The following is a 13,244-nucleotide window of genomic DNA, read 5'->3' as shown; positions in this document are numbered from 1 at the left end:
GTGGGCCAAAGTAATCACAAGGGCTTGTAGAACCAGAAGGCAGAGGCAGAAGAGTGAAAAACATATAGATAGCATCTGAGAAGGACTTGGCCTAATGTGGCTGGATTTAAGAAAGGAAGAAGAGGCCATTGGCCATGGATTGAGGGCAGCCTCTAGAAACTGGAAAAGACAAGGAGACAGAGTCCCACCTAGGGCATCCAGAAGGAATGCAGTCCTGCCAACATCTTGATTTTTGCCCAGGGGGATCCATTTTGGATTCTGTCTCCAGAACTGTTAGAGAATAACTGTATGTTGTTTTATGCCACCAAGTTTATGGCAGTTTGTTACAGCAGCCATCAAAAATGAATACAAATCCTACCGTCTCCTGTCTTACTCATGCTACTTTCCTGTATTAGCCAATTCTTTGCACTGAAAACAATGACACAGAAGGAAAGGGAAAGGTGGAGCATCCATTCCATAATTACTTTTCATTTCAGTCTGTTCTGGTTTGCTAATGCTGCTGTTATGCAAAATACCAGAAATGGATTGGCTTTTATAAAGGGGGCTTATTTGGCTACAAATTTACAGTTCTATGGCCATAAAAGTGTCCAAACTAGGGCATCAACAAGAGATTATCTTCACTGAAGAAAAGACACTGGTGTCCAAAACACCTCTGTCAGCTGGGAAGGCATGTGGCTGGCGTCTGCTGGTCCTTTGCTCCTGGGTTGTGTTTCATCTCCTCTCTCTCAGCTCCTGTGCATCCTTGCTTCTTTCTCCCAGGGCATTTGTCTCTAAGCATCTGGGGGTCCTCTCTTAGCTTCTCTGAGGCAAATTCTGGGCTTCATCTCTTAGCTTATCATCTCTAAACATCCTTCAAGCATCTCTAAGCACCAGCATCTGTGTTGGCTCTTGAGCTCTCTTAAGTAGTCCGGTGAACTAATCAAGATCCACTCTGAATGGGTGGGGCCATACTTCCATAGAAATAATTTAATCAGCATTCTCACCCACAATTGAGTGGGTCTCATCTCCATGGACACATTCAATCAAAAGTTTCCACCCAAAAAGATTGCATTAAAAGATCATGGCGAGGCGGGGCAAGATGGCAGACTGGTGAGCTGTATGTTTTAGTTACTCCTCCAGGAAAGTAGGTAAAAAGCCAGGAACTGCATGGACTGGACACCACAGAGCAATCTGTCTTTGGGCATACTTCATACAACACTCATGAAAACGTGGAACTGCTGAGATCAGCGAAATCTGTAAGTTTTTGCGGCCAGGGGACCCGCGCCCCTCCCTGCCAGGCTCAGTCCCGGGGGAGGAGGGGCTGTCAGCTCCAGGAAGGAGAAGGGAGAATTGCAGTGGCTGCTCTCATCGGAAACTCATTCTACTGATTCAAACTCCAACCATAGATAGACTGAGGCCAGACACCAGAGACTCTGAGAGCAGCCAGCCCAGCAGAGAGGAGACGGGCATAGAAGGAAAACAACACGAGAAGCTCCAAAGTAAAAGCAGAGGATTTTTGGAGTTCTGGTGAACACAGAAAGGGGAAGGGCGGAGATCAGGCCTTGAGGCGCATATGCAAATCCCGAAGCAAGGCTGATCTCTCTGCCCAGGGCACCTTTCCTTAATGGCCCTGGTTGCTTTGTCTATTAGCATTTCAATAACCCATTAGATCTCTGAGGAGGGCCGTTTTTTTTTTTTTTTTTTTTTTTTTTAAATCCTTTTTGCTTTTTCTAAAACAATTACTCTAAGAAGCTCAATACAGAAAGCTTCAAAGAATTGAAATTTGGGCACGTCAAGTCAAGAGCAGAAATAAGAGAGCTCTGAGACAAAAGGCAATAATCCAGTGGCTGAGAAAATTCACTAAACAACACAACTTCCCAAGAAAAGGGGGGTGTCCGCTCACAGCCACCATCCTGGTGGACAGGAAACACTCCTGCCCATCACCAGCCCCATAGCCCAGAGCTGCCCCAGACAACCCAGTGTGACGGAAGTGCTTCAAATAACAGGCACACACCACAAAACTGGGCGTGGACATTAACCTTCCCTGCAACCTCAGCTGAATGTCCCAGAGCTGGGAAGGGGGAGCAGTGTGAATTAACAGAGCCCCATTCAGCCATCATTTGAGCAGACTGGGAGCCTCCCAACACAGCCCAGCAGCCCAGAACTGCCCTGGGGGGACGGCACTCACCTGTGACATAGCACAGTCATCCCTCAACAGAGGACCCGGGGTGCACGGCCTGGAAGAGGGGCCCACTTGCAAGTCTCAGGAGCCATACGCCAATACCAAAGACTTGTGGGTCAGTGGCAGAGACAAACTGTGGCAGGACTGAACTGAAGGATTAGACTATTGCAGTAGCTTTAAAACTCTAGGATCATCAGGGAGATTTGATTGTTAGGGCCACCCCCCCTCCCCGACTGCCCAGAAACACGCCCCACATACAGGGCAGGCAACACCAACTACACACGCAAGCTTGGGACACCAATTGGGCCCCACAAGACTCACTCCCCCACTCACCAAAAAGGCTAAGCAGGGGAGATCTGGCTTGTGGAGAACAGGTGGCTCGTGGACGCCACCTGCTGGTTAGTTAGAGAAAGTGTACTCCACGAAGCTCTAGATCTGATAAATTAGAGATAAGGACTTCAACTGGTCTACAAACCCTAAAAGAACCCTATCAAGGTCAGCAAATGCCACGAGGCCAAAAACAACAGAAAATTATAAAGCATATGAAAAAACCAGACGATATGGATAACCCAAGCCCAAGCACCCAAATCAAAAGACCAGAAGAGACACACCTAGAGCAGCTACTCAAAGAACTAAAGATGAACAATGAGACCCTAGTACGGGATATGAAGGAAATCAAGAAGACCCTAGAAGAGCATAAAGAAGACATTGCAAGACTAAATAAAAAAATGGATGATCTTATGGAAATTAAAGAAACTGTTGACCAAATTAAAAAGATTCTGGACACTCATAGTACAAGACTAGAGGAAGTTGAACAACGAATCAGTGACCTGGAAGATGACAGAATGGAAATGAAAGCATAAAAGAAAGAATGGGGAAAAAAATTGAAAAACTCGAAATGGACCTCAGGGATATGATAGATAATATGAAGCGTCCGAATATAAGACTCATTGGTGTCCCAGAAGGGGAAGAAAAGGGTAAAGGTCTAGGAAGAGTATTCAAAGAAATTGTTGGGGAAAACTTCCCAAATCTTCTAAACAACATAAATACACAAATCATAAATGCTCAGCGAACTCCAAATAGAATAAATCCAAAAAAACCCACTCCGAGACATATACTGATCACACTGTCAAACATAGAAGAGAAGGAGCAAGTTCTGAAAGCAGCAAGAGAAAAGCAATTCACCACATACAAAGGAAACAGCATAAGACTAAGTAGTGACTACTCAGCAGCCACCATGGAGGCGAGAAGGCAATGGCACGATATATTTAAAATTCTGAGAGAGAGGAATTTCCAGCCAAGAATACTTTATCCAGCAAAGCTCTCCTTCAAATTTGAGGGAGAGCTTAAATTTTTCACAGACAAACAAATGCTGAGAGAATTTGCTAACAAGAGACCTGCCCTACTGGAGATACTAAAGGGAGCCCTACAGACAGAGAAACAAAGACAGGACAGAGAGACTTGGAGAAAGGTTCAGTACTAAAGAGATTCGGTATGGGTACAATAAAGGATATTAATAGAGAGAGGGAAAAATATGGCAAACATAATCCAAAGGATAAGATGGCCGATTCAAGAAATGCCTTCACGGTTTTAACGTTGAATGTAAATGGATTAAACTCCCCAATTAAAAGATATAGATTCGCAGAATGGATCAAAAAAAATGAACCATCAATATGTTGCATACAAGAGACTCATCTTAGACACAGGGACACAAAGAAATTGAAAGTGAAAGGATGGAAAAAAATATTTCATGCAAGCTACAGCCAAAAGAAAGCAGGTGTAGCAATATTAATCTCAGATAAAATAGACTTCAAATGCAGGGATGTTTTGAGAGACAAAGAAGGCCACTACATACTAATAAAAGGGGCAATTCAGCAAGAAGAAATAACAATCGTAAATGTCTATGCACCCAATCAAGGTGCCACAAAATACATGAGAGAAACATTGGCAAAACTAAAGGAAGCAATTGATGTTTCCACAATAATTGTGGGAGACTTCAACACATCACTCTCTCCTATAGATAGATCAACCAGACAGAAGACCAATAAGGAAATTGAAAACCTAAACAATCTGATAAATGAATTAGATTTAACAGACATCTACAGGACATTACATCCCAAATCACCAGGATACACATACTTTTCTAGTGCTCACGGAACTTTCTCCAGAATAGATCATATGCTGGGACATAAAACAAGCCTCAATAAATTTAAAAAGATTGAAATTATTCAAAGCACATTCTCTGACCACAGTGGAATACAATTAGAAGTCAATAACCATCAGAGACTTAGAAAATTCACAAATACCTGGAGGTTAAACAACACACTCCTAAACAATCAGTGGGTTAAAGAAGAAATAGCAAGAGAAATTGCTAAATATATAGAGACGAATGAAAATGAGAACACAACATACCAAAACCTATGGGATGCAGCAAAAGCAGTGCTAAGGGGGAAATTTATAGCACTAAACGCATATATTAAAAAGGAAGAAAGAGCCAAAATCAAAGAACTAATGGATCAACTGAAGAAGCTAGAAAATGAACAGCAAACCAATCCTAAACCAAGTACAAGAAAAGAAATAACAAGGATTAAAGCAGAAATAAATGACATAGAGAACAAAAAAACAATAGAAAGGATAAATATCACCAAAAGTTGGTTCTTTGAGAAGATCAACAAGATTGACAAGCCCCTAGCTAGACTGACAAAATCAAAAAGAGAGAAGACCCATATAAACAAAATAATGAATGAAAAAGGTGACATAACTGCAGATCCTGAAGAAATTAAAAAAATTATAAGAGGATATTATGAACAACTGTATGGCAACAAACTGGATAATGTAGAAGAAATGGACAATTTCCTGGAAACATATGAACAACCTAGACTGACCAGAGAAGAAATAGAAGACCTCAACCAACCCATCACAAGCAAAGAGATCCAATCAGTCATCAAAAATCTTCCCACAAATAAATGCCCAGGGCCAGATGGCTTCACAGGGGAATTCTACCAAACTTTCCAGAAAGAACTGACACCAATCTTACTCAAACTCTTTCAAAACATTGAAAAAAATGGAACACTACCTAACTCATTTTATGAAGCTAACATCAATCTAATACCAAAACCAGGCAAAGATGCTACAAAAAAGGAAAACTACCGGCCAATCTCCCTAATGAATATAGATGCAAAAATCCTCAACAAAATACTTGCAAATCGAATCCAAAGACACATTAAAAAAATCATACACCATGACCAAGTGGGGTTCATTCCAGGCATGCAAGGATGGTTCAACATCAGAAAAACAATCAATGTATTACAACACATTAAAAACTCGAAAGGGAAAAATCAATTGATCATCTCAATAGATGCTGAAAAAGCATTTGACAAAATCCAACATCCCTTTTTGATAAAAACACTTCAAAAGGTAGGAATTGAAGGAAACTTCCTCAACATGATAAAGAGCATATATGAAAAACCCACAGCCAGCATAGTACTCAATGGTGAGAGACTGAAAGCCTTCCCTCTAAGATCAGGAACAAGACAAGGATGCCCGCTGTCACCACTGTTATTCAACATTGTGCTGGAAGTGCTAGCCAGGGCAATCCGGCAAGACAAAGAAATAAAAGGCATCCAAATTGGAAAAGAAGAAGTAAAACTGTCATTGTTTGCAGATGATATGATCTTATATCTAGAAAACCCTGAGAAATCAACGATACACCTACTAGAGCTAATAAACAAATTTAGCAAAGTAGCGGGATACAAGATTAATGCACATAAGTCAGTAATGTTTCTATATGCTAGAAATGAACAAACTGAAGAGACACTCAAGAAAAAGATACCATTTTCAATAGCAACTAAAAAATCAAGTACCTAGGAATCAACTTAACCAAAGATGTAAAAGACCTATACAAAGAAAACTACATAACTCTACTAAAAGAAATAGAAGGGGACCTTAAAAGATGGAAAAATATTCCATGTTCATGGATAGGAAGGCTAAATGTCATTAAGATGTCAATTCTACCCAAACTCATCTACAGATTCAATGCAATCCCAATCAAAATTCCAACAACCTACTTTGCAGACTTGGAAAAGCTAGTTATCAAATTTATTTGGAAAGGGAAGATGCCTCGAATTGCTAAAGACACTCTAAAAAAGAAAAACGAAGTGGGAGGACTTACACTCCCTGACTTTGAAGCTTATTATAAAGCCACAGTTGCCAAGACAGCATGGTACTGGCACAAAGATAGACATATAGATCAATGGAATCGAATTGAGAATTCAGAGATAGACCCTCAGATCTATGGCCGACTGATCTTTGATAAGGCCCCCAAAGTCACCGAACTGAGCCATAATGGTCTTTTCAACAAATGGGGCTGGGAGAGTTGGATATCCATATCCAAAAGAATGAAAGAGGACCCCTACCTCACCCCCTACACAAAAATTAACTCAAAATGGACCAAAGATCTCAATATAAAAGAAAGTACCATAAAACTCCTAGAAGATAATGTAGGAAAACATCTTCAAGACCTTGTATTAGGAGGCCACTTCCTAGACTTTACACCCAAAGCACAAGCAACAAAAGAGAAAATAGATAAATGGGAACTCCTCAAGCTTAGAAGTTTCTGCACCTCAAAGGAATTTCTCAAAAAGGTAAAGAGGCAGCCAACTCAATGGGAAAAAATTTTTGGAAACCATGTATCTGACAAAAGACTGATATCTTGCATATACAAAGAAATCCTACAACTCAATGACAATAGTACAGACAGCCCAATTATAAAATGGGCAAAAGATATGAAAAGACAGTTCTCTGAAGAGGAAATACAAATGACCAAGAAACACATGAAAAAATGTTCAGCTTCACTAGCTATTAGAGAGATGCAAATTAAGACCACAATGAGATACCATCTAACACCGGTTAGAATGGCTGCCATTAAACAAACAGGAAACTACAAATGCTGGAGGGGATGTGGAGAAATTGGAACTCTTATTCATTGTTGGTGGGACTGTATAATGGTTCAGCCACTCTGGAAGTCAGTCTGGCAGTTCCTTAGAAAACTAGATATAGAGCTACCATTCGATCCAGCGATTGCACTCCTCGGTATATACCCGGAAGATCGGAAAGCAGTGACACGAACAGATATCTGCACGCCAATGTTCATAGCAGCATTATTCACAATTGCCAAGAGATGGAAACAACCCAAATGTCCTTCAACAGATGAGTGGATAAATAAAATGTGGTATATACACACGATGGAATACTACGCGGCAGTAAGAAGGAACGATCTGGTGAAACATATGACAACATGGATGAACCTTGAAGACATAATGCTGAGCGAAATAAGCCAGGCACAAAAAGAGAAATATTATATGCTACCACTAATGTGAACTTTGAAAAATGTAAAACAAATGGTTTATAATGTAGAATGTAGGGGAACTAGCAGTAGAGAGCAATTAAGGAAGGGGGAACAATAATCCAGGAAGAACAGATAAGCTATTTAACGTTCTGGGGATGCCCAGAAATGACTATGGTCTGTTAATTTCTGATGGTTGTAGTAGGAACAAGTTCACTGAAATGTTGCTATATTATGTAACTTTCTTGGGGTAAAGTAGGAACATGTTGGAAGTTAAGCAGTTATCTTAGGTTAGTTGTCTTTTTCTTACTCCCTTGCTATGGTCTCTTTGAAATGCTCTTTTATTGTATGTTTGTTTTCTTTTTAACTTTTTTTCTCATACAGGTGATTTGAAAAAAGAAGGGAAAGTTAAAAAAAAAAAAAAAAAAAAAAAAAAAAAAGAAAAAAGACAAACAAGGGAAAAAAAAAAAAAAAAAAAAAAAAGATGTAGTGCCCCCTTGAGGAGCCTGTGGAGAATGCAGGGGTATTCGCCTACCCCACCTCCATGGTTGCTAACATGACCACAGACATGGGGGACGGGTGGTTTGATGGGTTGAGCCCTCTACCATAAGTTTTACCCTTGGGAAGACGGTTGCTGCAAAGGAGAGGCTAGGCCTCCCTATATTTGTGCCTAAGAGTCTCCTCCTGAATGCCTCTTTGTTGCTCAGATGTGGCCCTCTCTCTCTGGCTAAGCCAACTTGAAAGGTGAAATCACTGCCCTCCCCCCTACGTGGGATCAGACACCCAGGGAAGTGAATCTCCCTGGCAACGTGGAATATGACTCCCAGGGAGGAATGTAGACCTGGCACCGTGGGACGGAGAACATCTTCTTGACCAAAAGGGGGATGTGAAAGGAAATGAAATAAGCTTCAGTGGCAGAGAGATTCCAAAAGGAGCTGAGAGGTCACTCTGGTGGGCACTCTTATGCACACTTTAGACAACCCTTTTTAGGTTCTAAAGAATTGGGGTAGCTGGTGGTGGATACCTGAAACTATCAAACTACAACCCAGAACCCATGAATCTCGAAGACAGTTGTATAAAAATGTAGCTTATGAGGGGTGACAATGGGATTGGGAAAGCCATAAGGACCAAACACCACTTTGTCTAGTTTATGGATGGATGTGTAGAAAAGTAGGGGAGGGAAACAGACAGACAAAGGTACCCAGTGTTCTTTTTTACTTCAATTGCTCTTTTTCACTCTAATTATTATTCTTGTTATTTTTGTGTGTATGCTAATGAAGGTGTCAGGGATTGATTTAGGTGATGAATGTACAACTATGTAATGGTACTGTAAACAATCGAAAGTACAATTTGTTTTGTATGACTGCGTGGTATGTGAATATATCTCAATAAAATGATGATTAAAAAAAAAAAAAAAAAAAAAAAAAAAAGATCATGGCTTTTGTGGGAGACATAATGTGTCCAAACTGGCACACAGTGCTTTCTTATTTATCAGCAAAGTAAAGGTAGAGTGGGTTGGTAGAGTGTGTGCATATGAAGACATGATATAAAGACAGCTGAGTTACTTTTGTTCAGGATTTCCTCTGTTCTGCTAAGAATGAAACACAGGTGTGCTCAAGCTACAAAATACAAATTACGTTATTTTGGTGATTCTGTATATGAGTTAAATGCTCTTATATTTGCACTTAAAACTGGAATTGCAAAATATGAAGATGAATGGCAACATTTATGCACAAATTAAAATTTTTAATATTTCCCTATTTAGAACAACATAAAATAGCAAATAAAAAGCACCACAGGATGTTGAGAGGCCACAGAATAAAGGAAAAGTTTTATGCTTTAGTATCTTTAACAACACTTTTTTTTCCGGCTTTTTGAACAAGGGTTCCCATAGTTTCATTTTGCACTGAGCCCTGCAATTTATGCTGGTCATGATCCTAGCACCAGGAGCAAAGCCTGGCCCTCTATAGATACTGCACAAGTATTTAATGACAAAATTAATGAGGAATAAAACAGTCTTAAAGCGACAGCTTAAGTTACTTTGGTATTTCCAACATCAATCTGCCCAAAGGCAGTTATAAGCCAGACCAACACCCCACAGGAAACTCATTGTTCTCCTGAGGTGGTGTTTGGGTTTGCTAAAGCTGACAGAATGTAATATACCAGAAATAGTATATTTCTTTTACAATGGGGATTTAACTTACAATTGCAGTTCTTAAGCCATGAAAATGTCCAACTCAAGGCATCAACAGAATGGTACCTGGGCCCTGAAGACAGGCTGCTGGCATCTGGGGCTCCTCTGTCACATGAGAAGGCACATGGCTGGCGTCTGTTGGTCCTTCTTTCCTGGGTTTTATTGCTTCAGCTTCTGGTTTCTCCACCTTTCCTCTCAGCTTCTCTGGGGCTTTTTTCCAGGAGCTTCTCTTAATCTCATCTCTAGCTTCTATATGTGTTTCATCCTCTTATAAAGCACTCCAGTACGGGATCAAGACCCATCCTGAATGAGGCAGGTCACATCTCAGTCTAAATAACCTGATCGAAAGGTCCCACCCATAACAGGTCTGCTCCCACAGGAATGGATTAAGAACCTGGCCTCTTCCAGGGTACTTAACAGCTTCAAACCACTACAGGTGGCATCTAGCATTTGATAGGCTTATTTCTGACCTTAACAAATTACCACACTTTGATCCAGTGCAGTAACACCATTTGGAAGGGCTGGTAAAGGGAAACACGTTTCAGGCCCCTTCAAGATCAGAGCACCCTGTACTGTGAAACCTCCCAGAAGCCTATAGAACCATTTACTTGCTATACAAGAAACCTAGGACAGCTATTCTTTGAGTGCAACACATTAGGGGATAAAATGGTATTGTCCTGCTTACCTACTCCAGCAAAAACATCAGTCTCATGGTCTCCTACAGCCCTTCAACTTGTGGAACTCATCCCCACATCCTTTTACTCATGTCCCTGGAGCAACCCTCCTCATACTCCATCTCCTTCCTCACAGGAACACTCAGCTAAGTCTGCTCCTATATGACCACCTTGATAGGGATGTACAGCAGGTGCCTAACAACTTGTTTAGGGCCAGGAGAAATATAAGCTATCAACAAGCTCTGAGACCAGAAGCACAGAACTTTCTAGAAGTCAAAAGGAGAAAGTCAACTTTTCCTCCTTCTGGAGTCCCCCTGCGGGGAATGGAGCCAGCAATTCCTAGCTTGGTAAATTATCCTATGACAAATGTAAATTACCTAAAGTAAGTTAAAGGTACAGATTAGAAATACCTGCAGAGAGAAGCAATGACCTCCTATCACTTTCAACCTAAATTCCCTCCCACACTGAAGAATTACCTCACTCTCTAAACTTGTGTGATAATCAGCACCATCCTAAACTCCTCCAATGGAAGAAAGAAACAGATCCTGATGCTCAGGGAGGCTTGCGGAGGCAGCTGCTCCAAGTCCCTGAACTTCCCCTTGGCCTCCCTAAGGAGACCCAAACCTGTGCTGCGAACCAGAAAAATAACTAACTAACTTCAGCTCAGACTTCTAAGGCTATTGGGCTTTTTAGATGAAATCCTCAAAAGTCATGTTCAGAGGTTGAAATGCAGGATTTCTGGATGGTGGTGGGTGAGCGAATCCCCTCTAAACCTCCCTCTGTGTGCCCGGCTGACCTTGAGGAGCCAAAGCAGGCTCTCAGTTAAAGCCGAAGCTGACCCCTTCCTTTTCAATGTCCAAGCTCCCAGGATTCCCAAACCCAACTCAAACCATGACACAGACAAAGGACACACAGAGTTACTGTAAGGAACACAAGTATTTGTGAAGGATAAATATTATAAATCACAAAGATCAGAGTTCATCTTCATTAGATGTGCTCCTGAGAATTAAAGGAGTTGCTGAAACTGGGTGGGGACATTTCTTTGAGCAAAATTTTCCTCCTGAATGGGGTTGAAGGAGGACTTTCTGGTTGGCAATGAAACCCACTTTCCCAAAAGTAGAGATGCTGCACTGAAGTTCCAGGCACCTTGGTGCATCCTGGCTGGGGCTGGATGGGGACACAGATCCCTGGGGCTGAGAAGGAGGATGCTTTAGCCATAATTGTTGGCTGTGAGATTTCAGGATTTCCTTAAAACATCTCTCTCTGTCTCTAATCTGCTTCTCTCTGAAGAAAATTTCAGAAGCCACCTGAAGGCTGCAGGGACGTCCCACGATGGGATCTGCCTGTCCCTTCTGCTGTCCAAGCATGAGTTCGATACAAAGCCCCACTTCCCTCTCTGAGTTCTGTCCATCGGCTCTCTTGTTCTCCTAATCTCCAGCATCTTACTGCCCATAAAAGCAGCTCTGTTGTCCCCTGGTCCTGGGCTCTGCACAGAGGCTGCCCTTGACAGGGCTCATGGCAGGGAAGCTTCTCACTCTTTGCCTTTCTTCCGGGGTAAAAGCCAGTGAAACAAACTCCCAATCTTAGTTCTAAGTTGACTTTTGGGAGGACCCAGTCTCTTCTGTAGCAGGAACTGGGAGGTTTCCTCACAGTGCTCTCTGCCCATACCTTGTCCTGAGCAGGGAGCTGAAAAGTAGGAGGCCTAATCCAGTTTCCCCTGCTTGGAGGTCTTTTGTTTTGAGTCTCCTGGGGTTGCCATTCTCTCCAGTTGGGATGAAATTTAATTTGGGGGAGTTTCCCAGCTCACTGTATTTAAAGATGTGCCCTAATCTTAGTTGAAGACAAGAGGACTCTTCAGCCTTCACTATCCCTCTGGACTCCTTGGCACTTGATGGAATTCTTACTTCAACTGCAGCATCTTTAACCTTGGTGGCTTGGCTATTTTGTGGCTGGATGCTCTTGGGACCTAACTTCCACTCTCCTCTCTTTGGTCATTGGCAGCAGGTACTCAAAGTTTCGTCACCTCTGGGCAGCCTCTATAGGCACCAGGAGAGACTCAGTCTGCCAGAGTTAGTCCACGATACTGGGTATGAGCAGATGAAAGTTCTGTTTGCTCCTTTCCCCAGTCTGAGGGCTTCTGTCATCATGTCAGAGCTCAGGGCCATCCAGCCTTCCCCATCCATGAGTGAGCTCTTGCGGGAGAATACAGGAAGGAGGATGGTGGCAGCAGATCCATGGGAGGTGCTGCCTCCAGGAAAAGCTGAAACAGGTAGGCATGAGGGGCCATTGCCTGAGATTGTAGGAACAGAAGAGGCCAACCACCCAGGTCATCAGAAAGTAGCTCGCCATGTCAGGGCTCAATAAGATTGGAATTAAGTCAGATGGAGTCAGAGTTAAAGTGAGACTATCCAAAGTGGAGTAGAGAGGATGGGTGGAGGAAGGTGACAGTCAAATGAATCAGTGGAGTGAGTCAAATTGCATGAAAGATTGATATTTTGATAGGGCGGTACCAGGTGAGGTTTGCATGGATCATAGGATCCTATGTCTGAGCATATTTTGGTGCTAGAAAGAGAATGTCAAGTGTTTCCTGCTTCACATCATGCACCAATCACAGAGCAAGACATACAGTAGACACTATTTAATAAGGAATCTGGAATAAATCATCAGTGATGCAATGAATCCTTCAACTCATAAAAATGATCTAAGACAGCAAATTAATAGTGCCTTAAGATTTTCTTTTGAACTTCACATCCCTTCAAAGTAGATTCTGGTTCTAAATATATATCAATTATTTTCTGAATAGTGCTATTAAAAATTCTTTTCAACACTAATCCAGTTACATCTTTCTCCCTCCCACCCCTGTCCTTTATT

General features: G+C 41.8%; 1 pseudogene; it reads right to left on the bottom strand.

The window, feature by feature from the left end:
- Positions 1-11,740, bottom strand: part of LOC119545165 — a 158,403-nt pseudogene extending 146,663 nt beyond the window's left edge.
- Between the last annotated feature and the right edge of the window lie 1,504 nt (positions 11,741-13,244).

Source organism: Choloepus didactylus, chromosome 10 (genome assembly GCF_015220235.1).
Source record: "Choloepus didactylus isolate mChoDid1 chromosome 10, mChoDid1.pri, whole genome shotgun sequence".
Lineage (NCBI taxonomy): Eukaryota > Metazoa > Chordata > Mammalia > Pilosa > Megalonychidae > Choloepus > Choloepus didactylus.
The sequence above is the reverse complement of the archived record's forward strand: the minus strand, read 5'-3'. Positions and strand labels throughout refer to the sequence as shown.